General features: G+C 47.1%; 1 protein-coding gene and 1 long non-coding RNA gene across 4 annotated transcripts in view; one reads left to right on the top strand and one right to left on the bottom strand.

The window, feature by feature from the left end:
• The window catches only part of elmo1 (engulfment and cell motility 1 (ced-12 homolog, C. elegans)), a 370865-nt gene that overhangs the window by 29442 nt on the left and 321702 nt on the right, over positions 1-19721 (top strand). The window contains exon 1 of one of the 3 annotated variants that reach the window (XM_072509747.1): positions 5414-5523. The exons of the other annotated variants lie outside the window; for them this stretch is intronic. The gene's annotated coding sequence lies outside the window, so the exon portion shown is untranslated. Of the gene's footprint in view, positions 1-5413; positions 5524-19721 lie in introns of those variants that run through there. 3 annotated transcript variants of the gene reach the window in all.
• The window catches only part of LOC140425456 (uncharacterized), a 37973-nt gene continuing 27884 nt past the window's right edge, over positions 9633-19721 (bottom strand). Inside the window, exon 4 of the long non-coding RNA XR_011947869.1 lies at positions 9633-10043. This is a non-coding gene — a long non-coding RNA (uncharacterized lncRNA). The remainder of the gene's footprint in view (positions 10044-19721) is intronic.

The following is a 19721-nucleotide window of genomic DNA, read 5'->3' as shown; positions in this document are numbered from 1 at the left end:
TTACCACAAATGGGGGGGGGGGGGGGGGGCCGCAGCCTTGATACTGACCCCTGTTTAAAATGTTGACAGAGTTGTCTCCATATTTTTAAAGTGGAGACTACCACCGGGTTTGACAGGTACTTTGCCGGTGCGACCGGAAGATAAGCTGTCACCAGTGCACCCAGACTGAATCCCCTGCGTGACCCAGACTCCATCTGCACCCAGATAGACCCCGGGACCCCACACCATCCCAACACATTCTCTGTATTGGCAACCCAGTAATAAATCTCCTCGGAGATTTGCCCATCCATATGAAGGTCGATATTAACCATTCCACTCCCCAACCCCCACCCCACCGTCAAAAGAATGATTTGGGAAGAAAGCCGGAAGACGCTGAAATAGAAACAGAAATCTGGGCAAAAAGTTCATATTAACTGACTGAATCCTCCCCGCCAGGAACAAAGGAAGGTTGTCCCATCTTCGTAGGTCAGATTAGACCTTGTTCACTTGGCTGGTATAATTGCACAGTCGGGCCCAATCACGAGCCACCTGGATCCCTAGATAACGGAAGCTGGACCTGGTCAAGAGAAAAAGATGTACAACCAAACTTGCTCCATTCCCCAGGGTGCTGACCAAAATACTCGCTCTTCTCCAAATTTAATTTGTATCCAGTAAAGGACCCAAAGCTATTCAGTATGGTGGGCACATGGCGCTTCACATATAAGAAAAGATCATCTGCATACAGGGACAGCCTATGTTCCACCGCACCCCTAAAAATATCTCTCCACTTATCCGAGGTCCCCTGGGCAATGGCTCAATTGATAATGCAAACAGGATGAGAGACGTAGGACACCACTGCCTCATCCCCTCGTGTAACAAAAAAAAACCTCCAATCTCATGGAATGCTGGCCAGAGGAGCTTTGTACAGCAGATGTACCCATGACACAAACCCGGGCCCAACCCAAATGTCTCCAAAACCACAAAGAGGTACCTACACTCCACCGTATCAAACGCCTTTCCTGCATCTAATGACACAATTATCTCTGGCTCAGGCCCAGCCGCCGGGATAAGAACCTCATTGAGCAGTCGCCTCACATTGGACAGTCTTCGGCCCGTTACAAATCCCGTCAAGGTCCTCAGCAAGCACCTCCGCAAGACATGGTTCCAACCTCAATGCCAGAACGTTAGCTAACAGCTAAGCAGTAAAATAGGATGCTACAATTCGCTGTCCGCAGGATCCTTTTTTAAAATTTAGTGAATCCAATTCATTTTTTCCAATTAAGGGACAATTTAGCATAGTTAATCCTCCTACCCTACACATCTTTGTGTTGGGGGGGTGAAACCCATGCAAACACGGGGAGAATGTGCAAACTCCACACGGACAGAGACCCAGAACCAGGATCGAACCTGGGACCTTGGCACCGTGAGACTGCAGTGCTAACCACTGCTGCACAGTGCTGCCCTAGTCTGCAGGATCCTTGATGTGAGCGACATAGCTGCGCCTGAGCGATATAGCTGCGCCTGAGCGACATAGCTGCGCGTGGGCGACATAGCTGCGCGTGAGCGACATAGCTGCGCGTAAATTGACTGCGCCGTTTTCCAATGCCTGCACTTAAAAAGTACTTTGCTGTTTGTAAAGTGCTGTGGGATGTACTTGGATCATAAAAGATTCCATATAAAGGAAGTTTTATTTTGTTGCTCTATGGTTTGGGACTGGTGGGGGTTACCAGTTATGTTGCCTGGAGGTTGAATTCCCAAGTTTGAACTCAGGTGAAGATTGCAAATAATATTTGGAGCAAACACCAACGAAGACTTCTAAACTTTCCTAGATGAATTAATCAGAGAGCTCGAGTGCCTTGCTCTTAAGTAGGCTTCAGAGTTGTTGCCAAGTGCTTTATATTTTGAAATGTACCATTCTGTTAGCTTCTGAAAGTCCCATGTTCTATGTAAGCATGCAGAACAGGCTGTTGATGTATTGACTCTCTCCTGCCATTTTTGTTATACGTAGCCTGGCCTGTACAGATGAAAATAGTATCAGGCCTCAAACCCCCGCCCCCCACCCCCCCCGCGTAATTTGTTGGCAGTTTCAGTGGATAGAGTCACCTCGAATTTGTGGTAGCACTGTTGCTCCCGAGTCAGTTTGTTGCATGAAATCCCAGAAGGCATTTCAAGCACGCAAGTGGAACGAGACCAATGCAGAGTCGAGGAAGCACTGCATTGTCAGAGGTGCTTCTTTTGCATGAGACATTAGACCAAGTTCAAGGTAGGTTGTAAAAGATTCCATTGTCCCATCTGAAGAATGAGGTGTTCTTCTAGTTCCCTGGCCAACATTCATCTCTGAATCCACACCAACAAAGCAGATTTATCACACTGCTGTTTGTGCAACCTTGCTGTAGGCAGATTGCCTGCTTCATTTGTCTACGTTACAACAGTGACGGCAAAAGTAACTTATTAGTTGTGAAGTGCTTTGGTCAGTCAAAGAGTTGTGCAAATGCAGGTTTCTCTCAGAGGGTCATAGGTCTGTAGAACTCTCTTCCCCAGAGAGCTGTCGCGATTGGGCGGGATTCTGCGAGAATCGGCGGGGCGGGCAAGTCCAGCGCGAAGGAGAGGCATGAACCACTCCGGCGTTGGGCCGCCCCGAAGGTGCGGAATCCTCCGTACCTTCAAGGGTTAGGCCGGCGCCGGAGTGGTTTGCGCCGCGCCACATGGGGCTCCGCCGGCCGGCGTGAGTTGGCGCATGCGCGGGAGCACCAGCATGTGCTGGTGTCATCCCAGCGTGTACGCAGGGGGGGTCATCTCCGCGTCGGCTGACGCGGAGGAATAGAGTGCCCCATGGCACAGGCCTGCCCGCGGATCGGTGGGCCCCGACCGCGGGCCAGGCCACCGTGAGGGCACACCCCCGGGGCCAGATCCCCCCGAGGACTGCGGAGGCCGCTGGCGGAGCCAGGTCCCGCCGGTAAGAACCTACTCTAATTTACGCCGGCGGGACCGGCCGAAAAACGGGCGGCCACTCGGCCCATCGCGGGCTGGAGAATCGCCGGAGGGGCCGCTCCCAGCGGCTGCCGACTGGCGAGATTCCCGACCCCGCCAAATCCCAGGTGCCGGAGAATTCGGCAGCTGGCAGGGGCGGGATTCACGCCGCCCCCGGCATTTCTCCGGCCCGGCGGGGGTGTCGGAGAATCCCCCAGGGTCATTGAATATTTTTGAGGCAGAGATAGATAGATTCTAAAGTTACAAGAGTGTCAAAGGTTATAGGGGGTAGGTAGGAAAGTGATGTTGAGGCCACAATTAGATCAGTTATGAATGGCAGAGAAGGATCAAGAGGCCAAATAGCCGCCATGTCCTATTTGTATGTTATGTTTGTCCTTACTGCCATCCTTGATAAACAGTATGGAGGATGAGCACACACCTCATGGTGCCACGATTGTCCTCATTAGCAAGGTTGTAATCCTTTGCTCCAACTGGGAATATGCCCTCTTTAATGGCACCTCACCAGGGAGACAAACAGGAGGTGACTTGGCTACTAAGTTTATTTTTGGCATTGAACTCATCCAGTCATTGTCCATGTGAGCTGTGGTTTTATGTCTCATTATTATTTCCCTGCCTCTGCTTGCTGTCAACACTTGGTCTCTTATTTTGGCTCCTCAAGGCACATTGCTTGCATGCGGCATACTGTTTTTCAGTTCCCGGACATTTCAACTTCAAGTGGGCACCAATGCCTGAGAAAACAACAAAAATAATTGTGAGAAAGTGAAGTAAATTTATTTTCACGTAAAGAAATTGATATCATGACAACGATGACGGCCACTTTGTCTTTGCTTTTTCATGGGGCGGTACGGTAGCACAGTGCTTAGCACTGTTGCTTCACAGTGCCAGGGACCTGGGTTCATTTCCCGGCTTGGGTGACTGTCTGTGTGGAGTTTGCACTCTCTCCCCGTGTCCGCTTGGGTTTCCTCCGGGATGCTCTGGTTTCCCCCCACAGTCCAAAGATGTGCGGGTTAGGTGGATTGGTCATGCTAAAATTTCCCCATAGTGTTCAAATGTTAGCTGGGTTGCTGGGTTATGGGGATCTGGGTGGAGATGTGGGCTTAGGTAGGGCGCTCTTTCAGGGGCCAGTGTAGACTCAATGTACTGAATGGCTTCCTTCTGCACTGTAAATTCTATGATGGGTGTCGCCTCCAAGATCAGCATTTGTTGCTCATCCCAAATTGCCCTTGAGCTAGGTGGCTTGCTAGGCCACTTGGGGGGAGCGCAGTTATGGGTCAGCCACATTGCTGGGGTTCTGGGGGTCACGTGTAGGCCAGACCAGATAAGAATGGCAGATTTGCAACAATTTTTCAGAAGAATCAACAGTGCGCTGCTATGGGTCCTTGGGGAACGTAAAACCTCGAATGATGTGGGAACAGAAAGAAGTATAAACATTATTTCCTGTGTTGGTTGCATTGGCTTTAAGTTGGTTTGCTATTAGTTATGATGCTACATACATTGGTTATTAGTACAATAATCAGAAATTATTACTTCAATTTATTCAATAAAGTTATTAATGCAATTGCAGAAGCAGTGGTCCGTGCTCACTTTAACTAATTATAGGCCAGTCAGGCCTTAGCTTGCCTTGTAGCCATTTTTGCGTGTGCACATGCCTGGGTGTTAATGGGCAGGGGAACCTGGTTTGCATCCAGTATTTCTGACCTTGGCAGCTTCAGCCAGAGACTCAGTTTAAGGAAATGAAACTGCCGTCCCAGCACCATGGTGGCTCCTCTTCTGAACTTGAGGCACACATTGGGGCAAAGTTAGAGAAGTTTTAATTGAATATCTGGTTGTATTTGATGCTGTTGCTGTCATCGCTTTCCTCAATAAACTCACAATATAACGAGATATTTGAAAAAGGCTTTGAAGCAAGTGTTGGCAGTTGATTAGTGGTCATTGTCCTTTATGTGAATTACAGCAACCAAATCCTTCAAACCATGGGGAAACGGGACACGTTTAGGATTGTCAAGACTAGTTTGCAGTGTACTGTTTGCACCATTTAATTCTTGGCAAACTATGAATGTTGTCACTGTATTTGCTATTTGTGTTGTGCTGGATTAAAATGAAATATTATCCACCAGGAATGCTCTTTGAAGGTGAGAAACCATAAATGACAAAACTGCAAACTTAGCGCGATGTACAATCAGAACACGTGCTGAACCTGCAGTCAATCAACATGCAGATGGAGGAAATGTTCAGTTAATCAGTTAACTTGCCTATTTGTGCAAGGCGCCAAAATATTTTATTTTTGATCTCACAGAAATTCTACCTGTCTTGATTCAACTGTGGGTTGAAATCTCCCCCAATCTCCCCCCCCCCCCCCCCTTACTCCATTGCTTTAGATGCAACACACCCGTGCTCCATTTAGTTGAACAGCTTCCTTTAAGCAGTATAGTGATGTAAGTCTTACTTCCTTTTCTAACTGCTGCAGTCGAAAGCTTCATGCCTGTGGCAGCCACTTGAATTTCTGTGGTGGGCCAAGAAATCAAACGGCCTTCGTTGACTGGACATGAAATTGTAAGTGACTGCGAGAAAGAACTGCTCCGTGTAGAACACTGGGGAGTGCGGCTGGATTGGTGAAGACATGTCTTTCTTATCTGTACCACATTTTGTTTGGACTTGGCAAGAAGGCTGCTGGGTTTGCGACAGGATTTCCTGGTGTAGTTCTTTAATAGGCATGCTTCATTTTCACAGAAAGACAACACCACATTTGAATGTAATGAAAGAAAGGGTGTGGTAGGTCCTGCTGCAGTAACACAGTACATGTAGCACTGAGAGTCACAAAAGGAACAGACAGCTTGTACATTTTTATAGCTTGCAATGCACTGTGTTAAATTTGTAATGACGAGGGACTAGAAATGAAAGTAACATAGAACATGGATATAAATAGTAATTTATCTGTTCTCTAGTGTCACAGTCAATTTCTGCTGAAAAGCTCTGTTTAGTTTCTTTCCACAAATGGAAGCGGAACAAATAATGTTTCTGCTGTGTGTGCTTTTGATTTTGCAGCAGTAGAATTTTGGGCAATGATAGGTTTAAGAGGGTGCTTCAGTTGGGTGATTCTGATCAAGCCACAAACCATGGGACCATACCTCGGGCATTATGCGTCAGCCCAATTGAGATTGAAATACTTGCAGTTTGTTATTTATAATCAGAAAAAGAACTCTTGCTTTCAATAATAGTTTGCCTTCTCCAAAAGACCCTGGCCCTTTTGTGAACATTTGTTCTATTTGTGTGTGTGTGTGTGTGTGTGTGTGTGTGTGTATCTATCTGCCTGTCTGTGTGTGTGTGTGACATGTCTCTTTCAGACATTATATATTGCCTCAATAACCTTCTTTTAACCTTGTTGGGCAATTTCCTCCTGGTTTCTTTCTTAAACAGGGACACTGGCAGTCCTCCGTTTGTTGGGCCTGTAAAACATCTTTGGAATCAAACACTTACGTTGCCATTGCAATAACATGGGAACATTTTGCTGGATATCTTGATCAAACTTGATGGATGTTTTCTGTCCGCACAGACTTTTAGTTCCCTCTGGTATAAATTGAGAAGGAACTAGAAGTTGTACCCACAAGGTTCAAGTACTCAAACAGCTCACTTTTGATCCCTTAAGTTAGACTTGAGTAAAGATTTGTAAGTGACTTGCTGTTTTCAATTTATTTAAAAAAATGATTGGTGTAACTTTCTCCTTATGTGTAATTATTAACTTCCTGGGAAAATATTGTGCCATAGTTACTCTGTGCAAATAAACAATTCATGAAGAAAGACGACCACTAAAATAACAGGCCATCAAAAATACCTTTTTTAAAAAAAACAAGTTTGAAATGTTTTGCAGTTGGGCGCTGTCAGTTTCTTGCACTATCAAGATGTAGGCCCTTTTAAAAGCAGTTCTGGGTAATAATGCAAATGAAAATCAGGAAATGGCAGACTTGCTGTATAATTACTTTGTGTCAGTTTTCAATGAAGAGGATAATATATGGACCTAACATTCCAGCAAAACTAATAATGAATAATGAAACTAATAAAGACTGGAACTCGTTAAAGTGAATGTAAGTGAGGAAGCAACATTCAAATAAATAGATCCGAAAGACTGACAAATTGCTGGACCTGATGATTTTCAACACAGGATTTTAAAGGAAGTAGCTGAGGAAATAACCAAATGTACTGAACGACCTCCAAATTAAGGAATTACTAACAAGATTCCATGTTTTACACACAAATTAACAAGCAAATGATATTTCAAATAAAAAGGTACATTTCATGTTCAATATTCAACGCAACAAAGATATGCCTTGCACAACCATGAGCATTTGCATAACTCCTTGCACAAATATGGCACTGCTTAGCAACATCGTTCCACAAGATGTTTTTTATTCATGTACAGAAGGTCAGAAGTCTTATCTGACAACGGCTTTAACCTTCAAGCTTCATGAGTACTATTATCATCAGCAAAGTACGCGTCTACAAACCCTCTCTTCCTCATGTCACAACAATCCTGATGGTGTAGCTTTTCTAAGTTCATCTTCAACTGACCAACCAATAACATGCAGCACATGGTTTGGCCGCTTCTGGGATAACACCCAGCTCTTTAGTGTCTTTGAGCTACTCTCACAGCTTGCCAGGTTTTAGGTCTATTTTAACCAGCTCGCACAGTACCTCCAAAGATCCTGTCTCCTTTTTTTTTCCAAACAGAAAAACTGACCTCTTCCTGAGAATGATTTGTTTCTTCGCTACATAGCGTCTCAGCATCTGTTTGCTGTCTCTTTCCATCTGCTTCAGTATGCTGATCTCCTTCACGTTCCAGTTCCTCTACATGTGGCCTTTCTTTGCATGTATGGTCCACATGGCTTCTTTCTTAACTTCCCTTCTTTTGTTACTGCTTCAGGTCAAGGGTCGGCAAGTCACACGGACCAATATTTCTTATTATCCAAGAAAATTACAATTTATCCTGCTACGATTGATGCAAACTCTTAAAAGTCCTCTTCAAATGGGAAGCACGGTGGCGCAGTGGGTTAGCCCTGCTGCCTCACGGCGCCGAAATCCAAGGTTTGATCCCAATTCTGGGTCACTGTCCGTATGGAGTTTGCACATTCTTCTCGTGTTTGCGTGGGTTTCGCCCCCACAACCCAAAGATGTGCAAGGTAGGTGGATTGGCCACGCTAAAATTGTCCCTTAATTGGAAAAAATGAATTGGGTACTCTAAATTTTTTAAAAAAAAAGACCTCTTCAAAAATTCTTAAGTCCAATTACTTGTCTTTTTGAAGAAATTAAGAGTTTTCCTTGCTGTACTATGTGCGTGGGTCATAGATTGTTCTCTAACACATGTTGTGGAGGAATTATTGTAATTAATTAGTGACAAAGTGGTTGAGCACTTAAGAACAATTTGAGCATGATTCAAGAGAGCCAACATGGATTTGTAAGTGGGACAACATGGCTAACAAACCTAGCGGTATTTCTTTCAGAATGTAACTATAATAGACAAGTGAATATGGACTTGCACTCCTGGGCAATCAGTCAGGATCTAAAAGAAACGTTTAGCTGGTTAGGCAGTGGAAAGTCAGAGAGGATGGATAATAGGGGAGATGATGATGTAGTGACATTGTCACTGCGCCGGTAAGCCCGAGGCCCAGGCCAATGCTGTGGGGACCTGGGTTCAAATCCCACCAGAGCAACTGATGGAATTTAAATTCAATTCAATCCAATTAAATCAATACATCTGGAATTGAAAGCTAGTCTCAGTAATGGTGACCATGAAGCTTTCGCGATTGCCACAAAAATGTATCTGGTTCCCGAATGCCCTTTCAGGAGGAAAATGTATTGCCTAAATGTGACACCAAACCCACAGCAATGTGGTTGATTCTTAACTGCCCTCTGAAATTGCCATGCAGTAGTAGGTGGCTCACTGCCACCATTTCGAGGGCAATTAGGGATGGGCAGTAAATGCCGGTGTTGCCAGTGACGCCTACGTCATATGAAAGATTGGAATAAAATATTTGTACTTTAATTGGGAGGAAGTGACCGTTGCACAGAGACCTGTGTTGGGATCTCGGCTATTCATAATATTTATGAATGACTTTACAGAACACAGTGGAGTACCATTATTCCAATTTTGTTGGCGACACAAAGGTACTTGAGCTCAGTTGGCTGGACAGCTGGTTCATGATGCAGAGGCCAACAGCGCAGGTTCAATTCTCCGACCGGCTGAAGTTATTCCTGAAGGCTCCGCCTTCTCAACTTTGCCCCTCGCCTGAAGTGTGGTGATCCTCAGGTTAAACCGCCACCAGTCAGCTCTCTCCCTCAAAGGGGAAAGCAGTCTATGGTCATCTGGATTTTGCTTAACTTACTTGCTTAACTTTTACCATGTAAAGTAAAAGTATTGTAGCTGGGATTGTAACATTACAGAGATATTGATGGAATAAATAAGCGGGTAAAACTGTGGCGGATGGATTTCAATCCAGGAATGTGCGGGATCATCCATTTTGGGCCAAATGGGGAGATCAGAATTTTTTTTAAGTGGTGGAAAAATAGGGACGGTGGATGTCTGAAGAGATTCAAAGCTTAATACGATGCCGTGGTCAGGCATAAAACCAATTGAAAAAAGATTATAGACTGTAAACCTTTATATTTGGAGGAAAACAATATAAAGGGGATGAAGCTGTGCTAAAATCCAACAAATTTCTGGTTGAACCACATTTGGAATGCAGTATACAGTTTTGGGCACTGCGTCTCAGGCAGGTCTTGTGGTGCAGTGGGTAGTGTCCCTGCCTCTGAACCAGAAGCACTGGGTTTAAGTCCCACCTCAGGACTTGATGGCCGTTGAAGGTACATTCATTGAGCGGTTATACCGAGTTGAGTGTGTCAACCTGCAAATCCTTCCAAAGGCTCCAGTGGCTGGCAGTAAGAGCGGGAAGAGACCTCTGGTTCACCACGTTTGATGTGGAGCGGTAGCCCTCAAGCTATAAACTCCTGGCGACAGACCAGCGACCGGTTCTGAAAGTTACTCGCGATGCAAATGGATGAAAGTCTGCCTTAGTGCGTCACTGGGTGCGGAAAGAGAATTGGAACCTTAGTAAGGACATATAGGCCTTGGAATGATTGCAATACAGAAATGTTATGATTGCAAAACAGAAATGTTATCGGGAACTACGATTAAATTATGAAAGAGATTATAAAAACTAAGCTTACCTTCCTTGGAAAACAGAAGGTAAAAAGGTAATCTTATTGAGGTTTGGGGAATTGAAAAAGGAATTGATGGGGTAGATGGAAACTATTTTCACTGGTGGAGGAAGCTAGGCCTAGAGACCGAACAGAAAAATCAGAGTGGTAAAAGTGTGCAACTCTCTTCCACAAATATCAGTAAATGATTATAAATTATTGATTAATTTTAAATCTGGGATTGATAGATTTTTATTCTTGCCAAGGAAGATAGAGTCAGAGTGCAGTTCAACCATGATCGCACTGAATTATGGGGACAGGCTTGATGGACTGAATGAACAATTCCTGTTCCTATGTCTCTGTACTTTCTTCTGCTTTTCAGAGTTGGCTGCCGAATGGTTTCTATGCACATTTGAAGACTTTTGAGGGTGTACTATTCCCATTTCTAGTTTGATCATAGTTTGTCCTGTATATGCAAAATGAGTATAGATGAAGGAAATAATACTGATAAAAACCACCAGAGCTCAAAGCAGAAAAGGCGCCAGACCCTGATGGCAGGAATCTGGAATAATCAATAATCTGAACAAAGTTGAACGGCCAATAGCTGGGGGCTCTGACCACAATATTTCAAACACTCTTAGATATGGAAAGGTACATAAGAGGACTGGATGGCTATCAATATAGTGGCTCTGTCCAAAACCAGAAACTGGGTAGGCCTGTCACCCTAATGTCAGCAATAGAAACATCTCTAAAGCCCATAGTGCTGGGCAAAGATGAATAATTGCCAATAATTGCATGGATTAATTAAGGAGAAACAACAATTGATGTCCCGACAAATTTAATCAAAATCTTTGAGGGTATTAGGATCACATGAAATTTAAAACACAAAAGGACCCATCGGGCTATTTTATCTATTTCAATGTTTGTTTCACACAAGTCTCCTCCTAGACTACATTGAACAATATCTGCATAAGGGGCAGCACGGTGGCAAAGTGGTTAGCACTGCTGCCTCACGGCGCCGAGGACCCAGGTTTGATCCTGGCTCTGGGTCACTGTCCATGTGGAGTTTGCACATTCTCCCCGTGTTTGCGTGGGTTTCGCTCCACAACCCAAAGATGTGCAGGGTAGGTGGATTGGCCACGCTAAATTGCCCCTTAATTGGAAAGAATGAATTGGGTACTCTAAATTTATATTTATAAAAAAAAAAATCTGCATATACATGTAAATAATGCAGTGTATTGATATAGGAACCACTGTGGATGTTGTGCATATGGATTTTCGAAAGATATTTTCTAAGGTGCCTTCCAGGAAACTTCTTGATATTGGAAATTGTTTCAGGTAAAACGTAATGGAGGGATGCAAGGTGATACATTTTCAGAGGAAGGATAAAGAGAGCAAATCTAAGCAAGGAGACAGATTGAGATTCACAAAAGTTATTACTGAGACTGTTCTTGTGAACCTTTTTAAATTTATAAACTCATCCTGGGTTTTATAAATAAGGATAAACAGAATTATATATACAGATTATACAGTACAAGTAATATACAGATCCTCCTTGAGCCCTGATGAAGCTTATTTTCTCTAATCAGATAATTTGTTCCCTCAGCCCACCTTCTAACTATCCACTAATTGGCCCTAGGTTCACTGATTGTATCCATCTCTCCCTATTACTGGCATTGTACTGTCATCTCGTTAAAACTAATCTCCTTAATCCTTTTATATTCTCTAATTATCACCCTAACCCCAATATACTATTTCTCTTTGAGGTTTTGGGACATGTTGCCTGACCACGTGCTCATCTCTCTCACCACTCACCGTTTTGAGTCACTTTAACCTGGCCTCCAAAAGGAGGACAACACCACCGAACTCGAAAGTGGTTGCTACAATTTTTGACTACCAGGCAGACATCAAACCCTGAATGAGTCAACTCCATTTTGGTTAGTCTAAAGTCATCCTTTTTGGCTGTCACCAACACCTGTGCACTGCTGGCCTTGACTCAAATCACCGTACCAGGCTGATGTGGACAATGCTGACAAAGCTAATAGTTTTTTCCAAAACTTCTTTGCCCTAAGAAGGTGGTGATGGGCTTGCACAGTGACTTCACAAGTAAGGCAAATGTCATGTGTAGGCCAGACAATTTAAGGGTTGCGTTTTCGATGACAATTCAACAGCTTCATAGTCACTATTTTTATTCTTAGCTTACTCCTCGTTTCTGACCTCAAACAGGTTTTGGAACAGGTCGACAAACTGCCCCCAAGTGTCCAGGAAGCCTTCCTCTGACCCTCGGATGGCGTACTTAATCTTCTCCAGGTGGAAACATTTCGAGAGGTCAGCGAGCCAGTCTGCAGTCTTGGGTGGTGCTGCCGATCGCCAGCCGACAGGATTCTCCGGCGTGTGATTAGGGAAGCGAATGCAAGGGCGTTGGCCCCCTTCCCCATGTGTAACTCTGGCTGCTCCGATACCCCGAAGATTGCCACTATCGGGCATGGCTTCACCCTCACCCCCACAACCTTGGACATTGCATCGGAGAAGGCTGCCCAGAACCCAGCAAGTTTGTGGCAAGCCCAAAACATGTGGGTGTGGTTGTCCGGGCCCCTCTGGCACCGCTCACATTTGTCCTCCACCTCGGGGGGAACCTGTTCATTCGGGTTCTGGTCAGGTGCGCTCTGTGCACCACTTTGTGCTGCATTAGGCTTAGCCTTGCGCAGGAGGAGGTGGAGTTCGCCCTGCTCAGTGTTTCGCTCCAGAGTCCCCACCCTACCTGTGTCCCCAGTTCGCCCTCCAATTTTTGTCTGGTCTCGTCCAGTGGTGTTCGAGCTCTATCCAGTAGCTGTCCATATATTTTCCCACATAGCCCCCCCCTTCTCGCTTCAGGTCCTCTAGTAGTGTATTTAATAACAATAATAGTCGCTTATTGTCACAAGTACGCTTCAATGAAGTTACTGTGACAAGCCCCTGGTCGCCACATTCCAGCGCCTGTTCGGGGAGGCCGGTACGGGTGTTTGCTAGGGCCCCGGGGCACCCTACTGTTTCTTTGCGGAGAAAGTGTTTTATTTGGAGGTGTCTCAATTCCTGTCCTTTCGTTAGTTTCCACTTCCTCGTCAGTTCGTCCAGTGTCGCCAGTCTGTTCCCTACGTAGAAGTCCTCGACCGTCAGTGTGCCCCCATCCCCCCTCCATCTTTTGAAGGTGGTATCCAGCATGGCTGGTGGGAATCTGTGATTGCCGCAGATGGGGGCCATGGGGAACATTTTAGTTATCCTGAAGTGCTGTCTCAACTGGGTCCACGTTCTCAGCGTGGCCGCTACCACTGGGCTTGTTGTGAATCTTGTAGATGAGGACGGGAGTGCTGCTGTAGCCAGGGCCTGGAGGGTCGTTCCTTTACAGAACACCTCCTCCATTTGTACCCAATCAGTGTCGGGTTCTTGTACCCATCCCCTCACTCTTTCTGCCATTGCTGCCCAGTGGTAGTATTGGAGGTTTAGTAGGGCCAGGCCTCCTTTGATTTTACTTCTTTGCAGTGTCGGTTTAGGGATTCTCGGGTTCTTGCCCCCAAACACAAACGCCATGATTGGACTGTCTACGTTTTGGAAAAAGGCCTTGGGGATGAAGATCGGAATGGATCTTAATAGGAAGAGAAACCTTGGCAGTACGTTCATCTTGATTGTCTGCACTCTCACCGCCAGGGAGAGTGGGAGTGAGCCCCACCGTTGAAGGTCTTTTCTTACTTCCTCCACCAGGCTGGTCAGGTTCCACATGTGGATCTGTGTCCAGTTTCTGGCTATCTGGATCCCCAGGTAGTGGAATTTGTTCTGGGCCGTTTTGAACGGGAGCCCCTCCAGCCCTGTCCCTCCCCCTTTTGGGTTCACTGGGACTGCCTCAGGTTAAGTTTGTAGCCTGAGAAGGTTCCAAACGCTTTCAGTATTTGCAGTATTGGCTTCAATCCTCCCTGTGGCTTCGAGACATAGAGGAGCAGATCATCTACATCGAGTGAAACTCTGTGCTCTCTGTCTCCTCTCCAGATTCCCTTCCAGCTTTTCGTGTCCCGCAGGGCTATTGCCAGGGGTTCAATCGCTAGCGCGAACAAGAGTGGGGACAGGGGGCAGCCCTGTCTTGTTCCTTTCTGCAGCTTGAAGTATTCAGAGCTGGTGGAGTTAGTTCAGACACTCGCTTTGGGAGCGTTGTACAGGTGCCTCACCCAGGCGGTGAACCCCGCTCCTAGCCCAAACCATTCCAGTACCTCCTAGGAGGTAGTTCCATTCGACTCTGTCAAAGGCATTTTCTGCGTCCGGGTGGGGGGGGGGGGGGGGGAAGGTCATTATCACATTCAGCAGCCGCCTGATATTCGCTGTGAGCTGCCTACCCTTGACAAAGCCCATTTGGTCCTCTGCGACCACCTCTGGTGTGTAGCCCTCCAGACTTTTAGCCAGGACCTTTTTTAAAATAAATTTAAAATACCCAATTAGTTTTTTCCAATTAAGGGGCAATTTAGCATGTTCAATCTACCTACCTTGCACATCTTTGGGTTGTGGGGGAGAAACTCACGCAAACACGGGGAGAATGTGCAAACTCCACACAGACAGTGACCCAGAGCCGGGATCGAACCTGGGACCTCGGCACCGTGAGACCGCAGTGCTAACCACTGCACCACCCTGCTGCCCCCTTAGCCAGGACCTTTGCGAGTATTTTCACATCCACGTTCAGCAGTGAAATGGGTCTGTAAGATCCCCATTCCGTCATGTTTTTGTCTTTTTTGGGTATCAGTGAGATTGTGCCTCTTGCCAGCCAGTGAGTCCGTGAACACGTCCTTAGGTGTGGGGCCAGGACTGGTGCAGATTTTTTGTAGAAGTCTGTCGGGAACCCGTCTGGTCCCGGTGCCTTCCCCGCCTGCATGGAGCTGATGCTCTCCATGATTTCTCCCAGGTACATCCCAGGTGCTTCCAGCTACCCCCGTCTGTCTTCCCCCACAACAGGTAGTTCCAGTCTGTCTAGGAACTGTTTCATCCCCGCATCCCCGTTGGGAGGCTCGGAGGTGTACAGTCTTCGGTAGAAGATCTCAAATGCCCGATTGATCTCCTTTGGCTCTGTTCCCAGCCTGCCCCTGCTATCCTTAACCTGCGCTCTTTCCCTCGTGGCTGCCTGCTTTCTCAGCTGGTGAGCCAATAGGCGGCCAGCCTTGTCTCCGTGTTCATAGATGGGCCCCTATGTCTGGTGGAGTTGGTACACTGCTTTCCTAGTGGTTAGCAAGTTAAAGTCCATTAGCAGCTATTTCCACTCCGCCAGCAGCCCTACGATAGGGGCCTCGGAGTATTTTCTATCGACTTCCAGAATGGCGTCCACTGGCTGTTGCCTGGCCACCCTCTCTTCCCTATCTCTACTTCCTTGTAGGCTATGATCTCTCCTCTAATCACGGCCTTCAGTGCCTCCCAAAACGTGGAGGGCGAGACCTCCCCATTTTGGTTGTTACTAACGTAGTTGCCTATGGCCCATGATATTTTTTGGCAGAAGGGCTTGTTGGCCAAGAGGTCCGTGCCCAGCCTCCACTTGGGACGCTGGGCCCGGCCTGTCTCCAACCTCACATCCATATAGTGTGGAGCATGGTCGGAGATAACGATCGCGGAATATTCCTTTCCTGTGATCCCTGAAAGCACCGATTTTCCCCCCTGCAAAGAAGTCGATACAGGTGTATACCTTGTCCACCTGCGAAAAGAACGAGAACTCCTTTTCTCCCGTGTGCAGGAACCTCCATGGGTCCACCGCTCCCATGAAGGCTCCGAGCTCCCTAGCCATGCTAGATTTTTTTTTTTTTCCCGTTCTGGGGTTTGATCGGTCGGTCAGAGAGTCCAGCATGCAGTTAAAGTCGCCCCCCCATAATCAGTCGGTGTGTGTCAAGATCAGAGAGTTCTGCCATGGTCTTCTTTATGAATTCCGTGTCGCCCCAGTTGGGAGCGTACACATTTACCATTATGACTGGTGCCCCTTCCAGGACACTGCTGACCATGACGTACCGTCCCCCTGGGCCTGTAACTGCCTTGGTTTCCGTAAATGTCGTCCTCTTGCTAATTAATATTGCTACCTCCCTAGCCCTCGCCCTGTAGCTTGAATGGTACGTCTGTCCCACCCAGCCCTTCCTTACCAGCAGTCGGTCCCTCTCCCTCAGGTGCGTCTCTTGTAGATAGATTGTCTACTTTTAGGTTTCTTAGGTGGGCGAAGACTTTGGATCTTTTCACTGGGCCATTGAGCCCCCGTAAATTCCAGGTAACAATCCTGGTGGGGGGTTTCTGACCCCCTGGTCCTGCGGGATCGCCCATACTTACCTGGTGGATGCGCCCCTGCCCTTCGGGGTTTCCCTTTGTTAGGGGGCCATCCAAAATGGCCAGGATCGCCGCTCTCACCATGGGGTCGGGCCCGCGCGCTCTGGGGTTTCCCTTTGTCCAGGGGCACCCAACATGGCGGCCAGTTATGTGTACGCCACGTGGGTGCATGGGGCATCGTCTTGGTTCCTCGCCCTGCCCCATGCCCACCGAGGCCTGTGTCTGTATTGCTTCTCTATCTCACCCTTCTCTTTGCATCTCTTTTGTTCTGCGCTCCCCCCCCCCCCGGTCCCTTTGTCCCCCCCCCCCCCATGTGTTTTCACCCCCCCCACCTTGTGCCAGGCACTTCCTCTGCCCTGACAGGCGCGCCGCGGCCCTCCTTCCCTCCTGTGCTGGCCCACCTCGCTAGCTCTCCTCCCAGTATTCACCCAGCTCTGGCCTCATCTAACCTTCCTCCTGCTGGCTCTTGTCCCGCTCTGCTGTCCGCTTTCCTCACCCCCCTTTCCCTCGCTCTGCTCCCCCCCCCCCATCGCATTGAGGGAGGAAACAAGCCCGGAAATGAGGCAGCACAGTCCTGCGCAAAACATAAAACACATGTGCACAGTTCATGATCTTGTTGTCCTTGTTCACGGTCTGTCCTCCGCTCTTTGTTCCGATTTTCCCTTTCTTTTTTGTCCTCATGGCTTTCTTCGCAGTTGCGGCTGCTCCTCCCCCAGTTTGTTCTATCTAACAAACCCATCAGCCGCTGCTGGGGTGTTAAAATACAGCTCTCTCCCCTCAAATGTTACCCAGATTTTGGCCGGGAATAATATCCCAAATTTCACCTTGCTTTTGTAGAGTGCTGATTTTGCCTTGTTGAATTTGGCTCTTCTTTTGGCTAGGTCTGCCCCAGTGTCCTGATACAGCCTTATGTTCTTCCCTTCCCACGTGCTTGGTCTCATTTGCCGGGCCCACTTTAGGATTTTATCCCGGTGTTGGAACCGGTGCAGCCTTTCGATAATCGCTCTGGGCTGTTCCCCGGCTTTGGGCTTGGGTCGGAGTGACCTTTGCTCCCTATCTATTTCTGGGGACTTCGGAAATTCCTCCCTTCCCACTAGTTTGCCCAGCATTTTGGCGATGTAGCCTGTTGGGTCTCTATCCTCTATCCCCTCTGGCAGACCCACTATTTTAGTGGGTCTGCTAGATCTGCCATCTGGACCAATTTTCAGGGTCCCCACTTTCCCTCCAAGGTTCCCCTGGGACGTTACAAACCTTTTCGCTTCGGCTTCCAGGGCTATCACCCTGTCGCTCTGGTCTGAAGCGGCCCTCTCCAACTCTGGCATCGTTCTCTCCTGCGCCTCCACTTTCCTTCCCAGGCCTTCGATGGTCTGCTGCATTTTGTGCGTTGTCTCCACCAGCGCCTCCTTCATCATTGTGTTGAGCTCCGACCTGAACGTCTCCTTTACGGTGTTCAGCTCCTCTTTTATCACGTTTCTCCACTCTTCCTCCCCGTGCGGGGGGGGGGGTTGGAATGCTGGTCGCTGCGTCGTTGCTCCAAATCCGCTGGTTGGTCCGCCATCCTTTCCCCTTCCAGGCTTGCCCGAACATTTGTCTCATCTCGTGGGGCCGCCTGCCTGCGCGTCCGCCTCTCCTGCGCTTTCCCCTCGCTGCTGCTGCTCCTTGCATCTTGCCGTCCCTTCACTTTGGGATTTTTCTTTCCTCCAGCCACCTGTCTCTCTCCCCACGCTGCTGTTCCTTACCTTGCGATTACTCTCGCTTCCCCCGCGTAGTCACTTTTATTGATCCCAGTTTTTAATTTCCGTCTTATTTCAAATCTGAATTTAAATTCTCAGAATAAGCTTTGGGATTTGAATTTATGTTCACTGATCACTCAAGATACTTTTGGACAGGACATATTCCCTATCAATGCTCTGTTAGAAATTGAGGAATGGATTTCTCCCAAACTGTGATACTGCTTGCCATTTTTGGAAGGACTTTGGAAAAATGGCAGGTGAGACCTGATTCTAGGATTCCTGCCCACATTTCTGGGATTTTTTTCTGGCATGGGACAAGGGTGTGAGTAGTGGGCCGACTCCATAGCAGGAATAGGCATCTGCTAGCCCCATGCATTTTCAGTAAAGTCGGGCCAGCTTCTCATGACTCCTGGTTCATGATCTCAAAGAAGTTGTGAGCCATAGTCTGGATTCAGGAATTATTTGAAAGTTGACTTCAAAAGTTCTTCCCCATTTCTTTCAAGCCCTTTCTCAGCCAACTCTCAACTGAGAGCTCAGACACTTTATAAAGAGATTATGTGAGTGAGTTTGTTTACACAGGCACAGAAAAATATTGTCTTTTCTTGGTTGACATCTTTGAGGCTATGATGAGTTAGTTTTTTTCTGTGATCTCTTTTGTCAATGTCTCAATATTTATTTGCACACACATTAAGAGGTTTAAAATGTGTAAAGCTTGTTATTGATACTTTAATGGTTTGTTTGCCACGTTAATAGGGTTTCATGAACAACAGTACGTTTAAAAAAAAATTGCAAATGGATTTTTTTCTAAGCAGTTTCAACCATGCCATTTTACTATAGGATTCATGGTTCTGTACATAGTGTATACTGGATCAATGGGCATGAATTGGCATGGATGGTTGGGGGATAATTGGGGTGGGTGGTGGGGCATGAATAGATATTGTATTGACATGAGGGCATGGAGGTGGTACGGGAAGTGGGTTGGGGGGTTATGGGGTGTGGGGGGTGAGGGCTGGTGGGCCAAAAATGTAACCAAGCACACAGGACAAAGTCCTAGAGAATAGAGGTGGCATTTTAACCAGCACCTGGCACTAGCCTGCCCCATGTGGCCATCTCCGATATCATCCTTGTAATCCTTGCTATGGATATCAACATTATGCTTACCTCCAAGCATTTAAATTTGCTGTCTGATTTTCTGCAGTGGACACAAATTCAGTTACGAGTCTTACCTAATAAGACCATTAGACAGAAGGAGCAGAATTAGGCCACTCGGTCCATCGAGTCTGCTCCGCCATTCAATCATGGCTGATATTTTTCTCATCCTCATTCTCCTTGAACCTGGAGCTCTGTCTACCTAGTGTCCTTTCCAATGGAACCAAGTCTTTTTAAAGGCATCCCAAATCCGAGGTCAAATTTCTGACCTGTTATAGATATATTACAGAGGTTCGGCTCAGTTCCCTGACAATGCCATGTATCTTGGAGCAATTGAAAGATGGACATTCAACTCTGCTCCTGCCTTGA

This window comes from Scyliorhinus torazame, chromosome 6, assembly GCF_047496885.1.
Source record: "Scyliorhinus torazame isolate Kashiwa2021f chromosome 6, sScyTor2.1, whole genome shotgun sequence".
NCBI lineage: Eukaryota > Metazoa > Chordata > Chondrichthyes > Carcharhiniformes > Scyliorhinidae > Scyliorhinus > Scyliorhinus torazame.
This window is presented reverse-complemented; position numbering and strand designations above follow the sequence as displayed.